Here is a 13,861-nt window from a genome sequence, read left to right on the forward strand (position 1 = left end):
CAGCAGCCAACCCGGGCTCCTGTGGGTTGAAAACTGAGGTCCTCCCCTGATGGACTGTGTACTTTTGTGTGTCTGTGGGATATGGGGGTTCTAAGAACATGGACCTGGGACCCAGGAAACGGGGTGATGGTTCCTCCATAGATCTGAGGCAGTGGAACATTCTAGATCCCCTTTCCCAATCCAGCCTGTGCATTTTGGCTGAGGTGTTATGGGGTTCTGGGGCACCAGGGGATGCCAGCTAGTCTGTGTGCCCAGAGGCTGTGTTCTCCATCTGTGCAGGTCCACAGTACAGCATTGCCCACAAGGATGTGGTTCTCAACCGTATTCTAGGAGAAGGCTTCTTTGGGGAGGTCTATGAAGGGGTCTATACAAATCACGTGAGTCCTAGACTTCCCGACTCTTTGTCCCCCTGTGTAGAAGAATACACGGAGGGCAGGAGGGTGGACCCAGCCAAGTGGGAGTTCATCTGGGGCACCTCTAGGTGGACAGGCTTCAACTTTGTGGCCATGCTCAGCAAGCCTGGGGAGGGCAGCGCTGGGGTGTGGGCAGGGAAGGAAGGAAGCACAGTTTGAAGCCAACTGTAGAGAGAAAAGGGCCAGCCAGCCCGCATTTGATGAAGGCCTGGGGTCACCTGCTAACCAGGGCAGATCTTGCGGCCCCTCATCTCAGCATCCTGGTATGCACAGCTGGGCTTGAGCTCTTTGATCTCCAAACCCCATTCTGGTTCTAACTCAGCCTGGTCCAGAAGAAAGGGGAAGAAGAGGAAGGGAAGGGGAAAGGGGAGAGAAATGGAAGAAAGGAAGGGGTGGTGTGTCCTGCAGAGGCCAGGTCGCCTCGCCCCTCAGCAGTCGGCAAAGACCGTGGGAAGGCCCTGCTGAGGCCAGGGCAGGAACGGTTTCCTTTGAGCACTAGGCTGGACCAAGCTTCCCTAAACCCTCTTGTTGCAGAAAGGGGAGAAAATCAATGTGGCTGTCAAGACCTGCAAGAAGGACTGCACCCTGGACAATAAGGAGAAGTTCATGAGCGAGGCAGGTAGGCACGCCTGGGCGGGGCCCAGACTCCCTGGCCCTCAAGGGGAGGGGAGAGGGGAGGGTTCTCCTCCCGCTTTCTCCCATTCTCCTGTGTGACCTCCTGCTCCCACTTCAGTGATCATGAAGAATCTCAACCACCCCCACATCGTGAAGCTGATTGGCATCTTCGAAGAGGAGCCCACCTGGATCATCATGGAACTGTATTCCTATGGGGAGGTGAGCTGGAGGAAGCAGGCCAGGCACCCTGAAGATAGCTGGGACACCAAGGGAGCAAAGGACACTTCTCCCAGTTTCCTGCCTTCCATACTCAGCAGAAGCAGAGGCCCTGTTGATAGAGGAAGTTGCCAGAACATCTTGCTGACTTGGGGTTTGCCCCCAGAGGAAGGGGAGTGTCAGTGGCTGCCAGAAGCTCTGGCTCCATGCTGGGGTCCTGACGGCACCTCCCTTCCCACAGCTGGGCCACTATCTAGAGCGAAATAAGAACTCCATGAAGGTGCCCACCCTCGTCCTGTAAGTGCTACAGATATGCAAAGCCATGGCCTACCTGGAGAGCATCAGCTGTGTGCACAGGTGTGTACATGGAGACAGCAGGAAAGCCAAGCCCATCCCTGTCCCCAGAGGAAACTGAGGAGCAGGGCCAGAGTCCCACAGGGAGGAGCTGGAGTCCCTGCTGGGCCTGTGCTCAGCAGCTTAGAGTGCTTGAGCACCGCTACAAAGTGTTTTCTCACTAAAAAGCCAAAACAGTTGTGTGGGCCTCAGAGAACTGTTACTAGAAGTAGCTCCAGAGCAACTCCAAAGCTCAGCGTGTGACTGTAGCTGAGACCTTCTGCCCCTCCCCTGTAATGCCAGGAAACCTACTCCCACCCTCTCAGAGCTCCACCTCCTCCAGCCTGCCCACTTAGCTGCTAGGGGTCCAGGAATAGGATCTGAGCTAATAGAGCACCTGAAGATCCTGAGGTTGAGGCCCAGCACCATCCTCATTCCCCAGCTCCTGGGGCTGTGGAACTGTCCCTTCCCCACCTGGTCTTGTTCCCATTCCCTGAGAGGAGGCTACTGCCATGGGAACATAGCCCCAGGAGATGACCTGGGCACTTACCAGGTGCTTCCCCACCACTGATGTGGCCTGTGTGGCCTTGTGCCTGACCCTATGCAAAGCCACACAGGAAGTGTCCATTCATTCAGTGAGTATTATGGAGCTCCTCCTGGGTGCCAGGCACTGTCCTAGGTTCTGGGACAAAGTTGTGACCAAAACAGACAAACCTTGGCCTTGTGAAGTTCATGTCCTAGCATGAGCGTCGGGTACACCCTGTCAGTGGCGGTAGGCTAAGAGAGTGGAATGATGGGGTGGGCCCCTTGGGATACTTAAGCCTGCATGCTTTCAAGTCAGCTTTTTAACAATGGAAGCAGACTTTTGGGAGCATAGCTGCCTGTGAGAAGCCAACAGGCCCACTGGTTTGGGGTGGGGAGCCATGCCAGGACCAAGGCCATCAGTACCAGTAGCTCCTCTAGGAGGCTGGAGCTCAGCTCGCAGGAAGCTACCTGTATTCAACCTCTTCCTGCATTCACCTGCTGGGAACCTTCCTTCAGCTCTCCCTCCTGCCCCAGGGTCCTAGGCAGTGCCTCACCCTGGTCTCCACATCCTTCTCTAGGGATATCGCCGTCCGGAACATCCTGGTGGCCTCCCCAGAGTGTGTGAAGCTGGGGGACTTGGCCTTTCTCAATACATTGAGGATGACAAGTATTACAAGGGTGAGGGAACTTCTGGCCCCTGCTTTGTCCCTGAAACCAAAATCTCAGAAGGAGCCTACAACTGGGGAGCCCAGACCATGGGCTTCTGGACAGTAGGCTGTTTTTCTGGAAAATTCTAGATCTTTCTTCCCTTAATAACGCCTGTAAACCTCTTTGCCCACCCCAAGCCTCTGTGACTCATCTCCACATCAAATGGATGTCCCCCAAATCCATTATCTTCCCCGCTTCACGACAGCCAGTGACATCTGGATGTTTGGTACGAGGCAATTCAGGAGAATGTGGAAATGGGCTCAAATTTTCTGTGTGGGTGGACCAAGAAGAGGATGATCCCTGAACCCAAATACCCCATTTCACTGTGGCCACTGAGAAGTCCCAGAGGTGGGGAGGTCGTGGTAGGGTCAGGGGTGACATGAGCCAAGGACTGGCCTAGAAAATCTGGGTTCATCCTCCTGTAAAAGGCTCTGATAAGCATGGACCCCACCAACCAGCTCCAAGGACAAATATGGGGATGCCTTGGAGGGGAGATTCAAGCACAAAACTCATGTGTTTCATGTAAGGAGAAGCAGGGAGTGAAGAGTGCCCAGCTGGGTGTGAATGGGCAGCCTCACCAAACACAGCACTTCAGGTTACCTGCCAGTTCTCCCACAGCTGACTATAAACCTCATCATTGTTACCCCCTTTTTCCAAATAAGGAAACTGAGGCTCAGACCAGGAAGGGGCTTACCCATGATCATACAGGGAGCAAGGGGCGGTGCCTGTCCTACTATTGTAGCTCCTAACCTTCCCAAGAAGGATCTGGTGGTTCCAACGTGGGACACCTCCTGAACCTACAGAATCCAGCCAGCTCCATGTTGAGGGAGTCAGGGAGGGAAAGCCCTGGTTCATGTACCACAGATGTAGGTCATTGGTCCCTTGAGTGGACCACCATGGTGGGTAAGACCCCAGTGGCCATAGAGGGAGTTGCAAGATAACACAGACACTCCCTGCTGGGACCAAGTGCTAATAGCCATAGTGCCCCTGGGGTGCCCACTTCCCAGCAGGGTGCCTGACCTTCCCCCTCTGCCCTCAGCCATGTGCATGTGGGAGATCCTGAGCTTTGGGAAGCAGCCTTTCTTTTGGCTGGAAAACAAGGATGTCATCGGGGTGCTGGAGAAAGGGGACCGGCTTCCCAAGCCTGACCTCTGTCCACCTGTCCTTTACACCCTCATGACTCGCTGCTGGGACTATGACCCCAGTGATCAGCCCCACTTCATGGAGCTTGTGTGCAGCCTCAGGTGAGCATGGGCTGGGGAGCTGGCGGGGGTTGCCCCAGAGGCAAGCTGCTACCGGTGGCACTGAGAGGTTTACAGCTAAGTCAGTGCACTCAGGGGCTCCTCAGGCCTATGCAGCAGGTGGCCCCATTCCCATCTGCTGAATGGAAGAGTTCAGGTTCAAATCAGTGACTTGCCCAAGGCAGTGACAAGAGGGCCAGGACATCTACCCAGACCTCCCTTCTGATCATCACTGAGCCACATGACCACATGGAATGAACTGGTCCTTCCAGCAGAGGGATGATGAGCATCGGGCACTTGGTACAGAAGCAGCTCCATCAGGGGCTGAAAGGCTGAGGCCAGGTTCACTGTCAGATACTAGTTCAGAGACAAGGTGAGCCTAGGGAGGCCTTGCTCATCAGGGCATCTCCACCCCAGCCCTGTGCCTTGCTCATGCTATGCCTAGAAGGTATTTTCTCTATTGGAATCAAAAAATGTCTGGTGCAGCCAGACATGGTGGCACACACCTGTATCCCAGCAGCTTGGGAGACTGAGGCAGGAAGAATACAAGTTCAAAGCCAGACTCAGCGACTTATCGAGGTTCTAAGCAACTTAGTGAGACCCCATTTCAAAATAAAATATAAAAAGGGCTGGGTATGTTGGTCATTGGTTAAGCACCCCTTGGATTCAATCCCTGGTACCAAAAAAAACAAAAAAAAAATGGCCCAGACGCCTATGGTCTGCAGAGTTTGGCTGGAAAATACCTGTCTTCCTGAGTGGGGTTAGGAGTCTGAGGCCTTATCTTTCTCAGTGCCAAGACACTTGTTCCACTGTACTGGAAGATCACAGGTAAAGGGTATTGTCCATTTCAGAGGTCCAGGAGTCCCCAGTTTGCTTGGTGGCATGCCTGTCATCAGTGCTCCCAAGGGTGGTCCCCTTCATTAGGCATACTTTAGTAAGGAAATCAGCCGACCTTCTCTGTACAGGACCAGATAGTGAATTTTGGGGGCTTCTGTCAAGTCTGCTCATCTCTGCCTCCACAGCTTCAAAACAGTCATAGACAGTAGTGAAGGAATGGGGGTAGCTGGGTTCAATAAGAATTTCAATAAGAAATTCAAAGAAATTTGAATTTCTCATAATTTTCATGTGTCATAAAATATCATTTTATTTTTTTTCAATTATTAAAAAATGTGATAAACATTTTTAATTTGAAGCCATAGAAAAATAGATGGAAGACCACATGTGACCTATGACCATGGTTTGCTGACCTCTGTTTTAGGAGATCTCTTGCTTAATTGACCTTTAACAACATTAACCTGTTGTTAATACTACTCATTGATATAATATAAACATGTTGGCAAATTTTAGTGAGGGCAAGAAAATTACCCCTACAAACTGGCTGGTTGGAGGGCCACCAAGGAGGAAGCTGGGAATGCCCAGGCAGGGGGCAGAAGGGATGACCCTGCATTTGTTTGTGCGGCAGGGTCCCCAACATAGTCTGCAAAACCTCTAGCTTGAAAAGCTTCTCTGGCTGGGTGTGGTATTGCACACCTGTAATCCTCTCTGGCTGGGTGTGGTATTGCATGCCTGTAATCCTCTCTGGCTGGGTGTGGTATTGCACACCTGTAATCCCCGTGACTTGGGAGACTGAGGCAGGAGGATTGCAGGTTCAAGCCCTGCCTCAGAAATTAGTGAGGCTCTAAGCAACTTAGCAAGACCTGTCTCAAAATAAAAATTATTTTCCTCCTTCATTGGCTCTCCTGATTAATTCATCTGTATTATCCCTCACAAGGAAGATTGAAGAAGCCAGGGAGTTCCAGGGGAAATGTATTGAAAACTGTACTTTGAGAGAGCAGAAGTTCTGAGTGAGGAGGGTGTGGTCTTAATCCATTCTGGGATCTGGAGAACCAGGGGAGCATGATGGGGTGCCTGAGATGAGAGGTATCTCCTTCGCAGGCAATGGGCCAACCCCCGTCATGATGCAGTTTGAAGAAGGCTTCTCTGATGCAAAGGAAGGATACTCAAAGACTCAAAGGACCCCAGCTGCCTCCCTCAGGTCACAGTCCCTTCTTTAGGGGGAAGAAAGGTTTTGATTAGTGTTTCCCAATCTTGTAGGGGTAGGAAGGACTGTTTTAAAGGTCAAATTTGGAGAATTCTTCCATGTAATCATAATTTTAGAATCCTTTGATTAACAAAATACATTGTGTTTGAAAACACAGTACCAGGCAGTATTCAAAAGTACATAACACTCATACCCATTTGAACATGTGGATTGATGAAACTACTGCAGTAATTCCAGAGGCCTCTGGGGTCTGTGATTCCCAGGTTGAGAAGCACTGAATTGGGGCAGAAAGGTGAGGGGCACTAGAACCACTAACAGGTGAGGGTTGGGGGAGGTGAATCCACAGCCCATTTGCTCACATCAGAAACCAGATGGTGGATTGTTTTTGACAAGTCAAACCCAGGCCTTCATCATGAAGTTGACTGGGACCTGGAAATCTAAACAGGGCATTGGCACCAATAGCAGGCACAGTAAGGCAGGAAGTGTGGGGAGCTGAGGATACAGCAGGCTTCTGCTGCCCGGTTGGGCTAAGTCTGGCTCTCCAGGGTCCTCCTCCCACCTTGGACCCATCCCTGTGATCCTCCCAACTTGGTTCAGGGTGCCCTCAGGATCCATACCCCAGCCTGTCTCAGAGAGGTCCCCCCAGGCCACTCTTCAGAGGAAACATAAATGAAAATGGGATCAAGGCCCTTGTCCAGGCCTCTCCTAGTTTCAATGTAGTAGAGAGGAGTGACTCGCTTTGACCCGGTCTCTAAACCTGTCTGACCTGTTGCCTTGGCAGTGACATTTATCAGATGGAGAAGGACATTGCCATAGAACAAGAAAGGAATGCTCGATACCAACCACCTAAAATACTGGAGCCCATCACCTCCCAGGAACCCCCACCCAAGGTAAGCCAGCCCCTGGCCTTGTTATTAGTCCCATGAGCCACGACAGAGCCAGGGCCTGTGTGACCCACTGCCTGCTTAATGTAAGCAGGATGCTTTCCTACAATCCTCTCTCAGTTCCACAACTCAGCTACTTATCAATCACCCCTTGTTATCTTCAGGCCCTGGCAGGTGTCATCTGAGACAGAGACACCTTGTGGAGAAGTCATTTCTCAGAACTTTCCCTTGGGAAGCAGGGCACTTTTCTTCTGAGAGGTTCCTAGGGCTAAGTTAGCTCTCCCTGAGGATACATGGATGGAGAGTATCCTGGGCCCTCAAAATCCATTCTCTGTGCTCTCCATGACAGCCTTGGGCTCAGGAGCCAGAGCCCCGCTGTTCCACCATCAGGTGCGGGGAGGGGTCCAGAGACTATGCCTGTATTTGTCAGCTAGAGCTGCCTTAACAAAATCCTACAGAATGAGTGGCTTAAATCATGCACTTATCTCTCTTCTGGAGGCTGGAAGTCCAAGGCCAGGCTCTAGCAACTTTGGTATCTGGTGAGAGCCCCTTCCTGGCTTTCAGATAGCCACATTCCTAATGTGTCCTCAACTAGTGGAAAGAGAGAGAAAACTCTGGTCTCTCCTCCTCTTCTTATAAGGGCACTAATCCCTTTATGGGGCCCCATCCTCATGAACTCATTGAACCCTAATCACCTCCCAAAATCTCTGCCTCCTAAACCATCACACTGGGGGACAGGACTTCAACATATGAACAGAGGGGAACACAAACATTCAGTCTACAATAATGCATAATCTGGACCAAGGTCTTTTCTCGTTGTTCTTCCTGCCAGGCATGTGCTGCCCTTTCCCTGGGGCCCAATTCAGCTTTTATCTCCATGAAGTTTCTGTGAATCCCTGAGCCCTCAGTGACCTCCTGCTCTGAATGTGGCTATCCATGGCTGGTTTGTCAGGCACTCCCACATACAGGGAGGCTGCACACAACAGAGGTCATTAACCCCCCGATTAGCCTAGCCCAGGGGGCAGAGGCCAGCCCCTGTGCCTTCCCATCTCTCAGCATGTAATTGGTGCTCAGAAGTGGATGCAAAATTATTTTAAGGATAACCTTGTCCACCACTGCTCCTTCATTGTAAATAAGGCTGAGCTACATTCAACCTGATGCTCCCCTTAGTGGGCCAATCCATTCATTAATGGGAAGATGCAACTGACACTTCTCTATATCCTCTTTTCCAGCCCAGCTGGCCCAAGTATAGATAGACCCCCCTCCACAACCAATGTGCTCGCTCCCAACCAACAGTTCCAGGTAAATGTGTAACCAGGAGGCTTGGAATGGCCAGGCGCATCCCTTTTCAGGTGTTGCTTGAAATTCCATTCCTGTGTCATTAAGGAGTAGCAGCCATCTGCTCAGACGATGAAGATAGCTGGGTTGACTCTTCTTTGTTTCTTTGTTTGGCTTTTTGATATGAGTTTGAACTCACATCAAAAGAATAGCAACTTAGTCCTGCCAGACTGTCCTCAGCTAAGCACACCTTCCTGCAGCCTAGTCTGTCTGTCTGCAGTGTCTACTGCTTTGTGTACCTGCTAGTAGCTCCCTCCCCATGTCCAAGACTTCCCTGGCCTCCTACCCTGAGCAGAGCCTCTGAGAAGTAATCCCAAGGAACAGGGGATGGATGATGTCTCCAGAGAATAGAGTGGATCCCCAAGGCTCCCTGCAGAGGTCCTGGCCAGGACCAGGGTAGCCAGCGAAGGGAGAAGGGTTCCATCTGAGCATTCTCCACCTCTGTCACCACCAACCATGTCTCTCACCAAGGCTGTAGGTCCCTGACTCAGAACGCCCCTGTCCTGAGTCCTTCTCTTTTGTCTGGGTAAGAGGGAGCCCGGCTTCCTCTCTGTCCTTCTCTTTCATCCCCCATCAGAGTTGCCATTCAGAACTGGCATATCTCAACCAATAGCAACAATGTCAGTTTACTGATGCTCCTTACAGGGGGCTGTGCCCCAGGTTTGTGTATCTCCTCCCAAGGAAATGTCCCATGCCTGAGTAAGCCCAACCAAGAGCCAACAGATAAATCCTTTTTTTTTTAAAGAGAGAGGGAGAGGGAGAGAGAGAGAGAGAGAATTTTTTAATATTTATTATTTAGTTTTCAGCGGACACAATATCTTTGTTTGTATGTGGTGCTGAGGATCAAACCCGGGCTGCACGCATGCCAGACGAGCGTGCCACCACTTGAGCCACATCTTCAGCCCCAGATAAATCCTTTATGTGAAAATAAAATGCTTTGGTTCAGAAGGTGGAAGCAATGTCCTTAAAAACTAAACATATTTAAAATAGTGATGTTATTTAAATATTTACATTTCATGCAAATACCATGCCAGTTTGCTCAAGGAACTGGAGCATCTGCAGATTTGGGGTATCTACAAGGTGTCCTGGAATGAATCCCCCTTGAATATGGAAGGACACTATGTGTGTGAGAATTTACTTATCTATGGACTAATCATATCTGTCGATTTGTAACATGACTATGAAACATAACTGTTTGGAAAAGGGCCCAAGGGAGGAGTCATGGTCTCAATAGCAGCCTGCATGGACCCTATGTGTGCAGAATACCACTGGGGGAGTGTTAGGCAGATGAGAGGCCATGGTGCTCCACCAGGTGTCTCCAACAGGGCCAAGGAAATGCCACACCACATTCTTCAGCAACTCTGAGAGAGCAAGTCTCTGTCCCCCATGATGCTCTTGTATCACTTCTTTGTGCTCCTGTTTGTAGCAGCTGATTGTCCACCCCCTTGCCTTGTCCTGTGCCTTGTGCTTCTTTGTTTCTCCTGAATAAGTCCCTAAGGGTCTGTGTGCCAGCTCCCCTATGCTCACCAGCCCTATGGAGTACCAATCTCCTGTTAACACACTGCATACCCCACCTCTCCACCCGCACAATGTCTTCAAGCACCACAGCATGCCGGTAGGAGGGCACTGCATGCTGAGTCCCAGCCCAGACTGAGGAGGCTGCTGGAGGGAGGTGGCCTGGGATTCTAGGAACCCTACATCCTCAGCCTCAGGGGGGGCCCTCCATGCTTCTGTGTGCCAGTCAAGTCATCGAGGTGTTCTGTGACGCTTCCCTTTGCAAATATATCAGAGTTGGGATGAAGTTAGGCTCTGCTCCTTGGGACACCAGCTGGATACCAGCTGGAACTGCCCTTGTCAACACTGGTGCTGTGGCAAATGATGTAAAATTTTCATCCTTTTCTGAGCCCCAGAGGCAGGGTGCAGTGCAGTAGTGTGGAGACTGGTGGGTAGAGTGCAGCCAGGCCTGGTGGTGCTGGAGAATAAAAGACCCTGGAGATTCTGCCCCACTCTGCCATCCTGCCTGATTGCTAAATGTCTCCTTCATCAGAGGAAAGAAAGGCTTCCTGGTGGCTGCTTCTACTGCTGCTGCTTTTGTAAAGGTGTTGCTGGGTGGGAAGGAGCTTAGGGGGTGTTGTGGTTACAGGCTCATGAACTGATAGAGAGGGGGCTAAGCCACCTCCTCAGTGATCGCTATGTCATCAGTGACTGTGAGACACTGAGTGCTTTGTGGAATATCTGTAGATTGTCAGATCTTATGTAGCAAAACCATCTTTGCTTGAAAGCTGATGCTCACTTGCCACCAATCATCTCCTTTAATGCAATGACCCCTTGCCGCTTTTTGCCATGAAATCTTGACATATTTTACCAAACTGGGTTACAAAACAGGCTAAACTCATTATTTTAGCTCTAACTTGTATATATGTCTGATATTTCAGGCTCAAGATATATGTCTCTAAAAATTTGGGGGCAAGGGAATATGTGTTTATCATAACAGATTTGGAAATTTTGGGCAAGTATGTTGACATATATCTGTACTGTTATTCTTTATTTAGTAAAAATTTGAATTCACATGGTAGCTTCAAATTCCAGGCAGCGAGATCTGTTGTGAAATAAATTTTCCCCAACCTACCTCGTTTTTCTCTCTCACATTAATTTAAGCAATTTCTGTCTTTTCATATGCTTAACAATAATAAAACTATGGTTCTAAGCATGTACTATAATTTAGGCAGCATGCAGTTTCTCTACCCTTCAGCCCTTGACTCTTTATCCATAATTAATTAAGTTTTAGGGAGCTTTACTTTAAAAATTGTGCTTTTAGAAAAAAGCTGTTTTGTATAAGTGAGGGGCTGCATGGCCTTTGTCTAAGCCCTGCTCCACTGGGAGGATTTTGTTACCTTCCATAAAGACAGACTGAGCCACAGTCAGAGTCACACACCTTTTGTGTCAGAGGTTTAGAAGTAATTGCCAAGAAAAAAAAAAAAAACTGCCTGCAAGAACATAATGAGCACTTATTTAATCAAACAAAAAAAGATTAAAAATATAGATCAGAAACACTGAGAAATTCTCCCCAAGGCGAAGCGCTGACGAGATCCCCTGCAAGGCATTTGGAAACATTAAAGGAACAATCAGAGATGGTAACAATAATTTTCCTCCTGACTGTCCCCATGGCCTGGCTCATCTGGGAGCCTGTGGGATGCCACAGAGTCAGGATGGCAGCATCTCCTTCCTGGAGTCTTCGCAAGTCAGTACTGAAGTTCCACAGGCCACAGTGCGCCTGTGCACTCGCGGGCGCTGTCCAGGGTGCTGAAGGAGGAACACGTGGTTTTGCTTTCAAGGAGCTTACAGTCAGTCAGAAGGAGCAGGTCAAGTGCAGGCTCACGGGTAATGTGAGCCAGAAAGTTGTGGGGGCCACGAAGCAGTTGTTCAGAGGGGAGAGTGACTCCTGCCTGCTGCTGGCTTTCATGTGTGCCCTGAAGTATGGAGAAAATTTGGACTGGAAGAAACTGGAATGTAGGGATGGAAGAGGCAGGGGCAAGTGGGGTGGTGTTTGAGCAAGGAAGGGTATATATGGGGGGGGGGGGGAAACGAGGCTGGCAGGTGTCGTGGCTCATGAACATCATTTTAAAAGACAAAGGGAGTGTTAACTCTCCATGACCTGGGAAGAATACCTAGAGTGTATTTCAGAAAAACCAGCCTAGAGATTCAAGGTTGCAAAGGCTCTCATTTTTTCCTTTGGTCTTACTATGGAATTGAAAGACTCATTCTATTGAGTCTTCTAATATTGGTTCGTTAAAGTTTTTGCTAAGATTAAGCTTGGAACACACAAAGCATGAAAGTGGTGGCATTTGTAAAATTATACAGTATTTTCTGGACTCCAGTAACTGATATTTTCTGCATTGAATCTTTCTCAGTCTGTGTATTTTTTTTTCTTACACCTAGATATTCTTATCTCTGTATATAGAACCTCAGGCACTTAGTTCCTTTTTATCACTATTTGTCAATAGTCTGGGGCAGCCATACCATTGTGTTTACAGGTATTGACACTTAACCAAGGATATTTGTGGCCTCAAAATTTGTTCATTTTGGAGTATCAGATCTATGCCTGCTTCAATTGCTTAATGAGTACTTATTCCTTTTTGTGTGGCTATAACAAAATGCCTGAGGCTGGATACTTTATAGAGAAGAGTGGTTTGTTTAGCTCATAGTTTCAGAGATCCAAGAATGAGAAACTGACATGTGCTTAGCTCTGGTGAAATCCTTCTGGCTACATCACAGTCTGATGGATGGCATCACGGTGGGAGCACATAGGAAGGAGAGATCACATGGCAATACAGAAAACAAGATCCCAAGAGGGATACATTTTTCATAGCAGTCCCCTCTCTCAAGAATTAATGCACTCCTTCCACACCTGGCCCACTCCCATTAGAGAGCATTAAACCATTTGTAAGAGTGGCACCCCTGCAGCCTAGTTATGTCCCACCTGGCCCCATTTCTTTTGGAGGTTCCAACACCTTGGCACTGCCACATGGAACCCAGCCTCCATTCAGCACATGAACCTCTGGGGGGCAAACAATGCCCAAACCATAGCACTCTGTTTCTGTGAAGTAGATCATATATTCAGCAATCTCAGGGTTGTAAAATACCTTTACATTCTGAAATCTGTTTTCTTTTAAAAAGGTCTATCTCAGTGATCCTCAGCTGAGGTGTTTTGCTTCTGTGGGGACACTTGGCAATATCTGGAGACATGTTTGTCCCAGTGGGGAGGGCTGCAGGTACCTAGAGGGTGGAGGCCAGAGGCTGCTTTGCATCCTACAAGGAAATTTCCTTGAAATAAAGGATTGATTGTCTGGCCCCCAACACTGGCCTAACTGTTGTTTACTGATCTCCATGAGAAAAGGAACATCTCCTATTTTAAAATTACTATTCTCCCAGCACCCAGTTCTCTGCCTGCTTCATAGTATTGCTTAATGGGTACGTACTGAATAGATCATTGAATAAGAAATATTTTAGCAAAAAAAGCTAACTTGTAGTGAAGGTATTATTAGAAATCAAGATTGGTAACTGAAGCTAAATGAACTCTAGGTAAACTGTCCCAATGCAGCTGTTTTTAGACTATACTGTAATATCCAAGTTTATTTTATAGGGTGTACTGGGAAAACTATTTTGAGAGGCTTGGCAGGGATTGTAGCTTTCTAAAAGTATATAGAGTTTTTCTAGAATTTTCTTTACATGATTTGTGTGTGCACTGGCCACTTTGAAGGAAAGGAACTGTTTTAGTTCATTTTGTGGTGCTGTAACAGGACACTGGAGACTGGGTGATATATGATAAACAGAGATCGATCTCTTACAGTTCTGGAGGCTAGGAAGTCCAGCACCAAGGGCCACAGCTGGTGAGGGTTCTCTTGCTGTGTCATAGCTTGGCAGAGGCATCACCCATGTGACAAAAACAGTATGGGAAAATGAGGGAAGGAGGCCTAACTTGTGATTCTGTCAGTCTCCCCTCCTGTGCTAACTAGCCCACCCCTGCTTTGGTGGCACTGACCCATT

The 13,861-nt window shown here is 48.9% G+C and overlaps 1 pseudogene; it reads left to right on the plus strand.

The window, feature by feature from the left end:
- Positions 1–13,861, plus strand: part of LOC124078506 (protein-tyrosine kinase 2-beta-like) — a 29,918-nt pseudogene that overhangs the window by 10,331 nt on the left and 5,726 nt on the right.

Source organism: Marmota monax, unplaced genomic scaffold (genome assembly GCF_021218885.2).
Source record: "Marmota monax isolate L192 unplaced genomic scaffold, Marmota_monax_Labrador192_F-V1.1 WCK01_AAM20220418_F8-fsc01639, whole genome shotgun sequence".
Taxonomy (NCBI): domain Eukaryota; kingdom Metazoa; phylum Chordata; class Mammalia; order Rodentia; family Sciuridae; genus Marmota; species Marmota monax.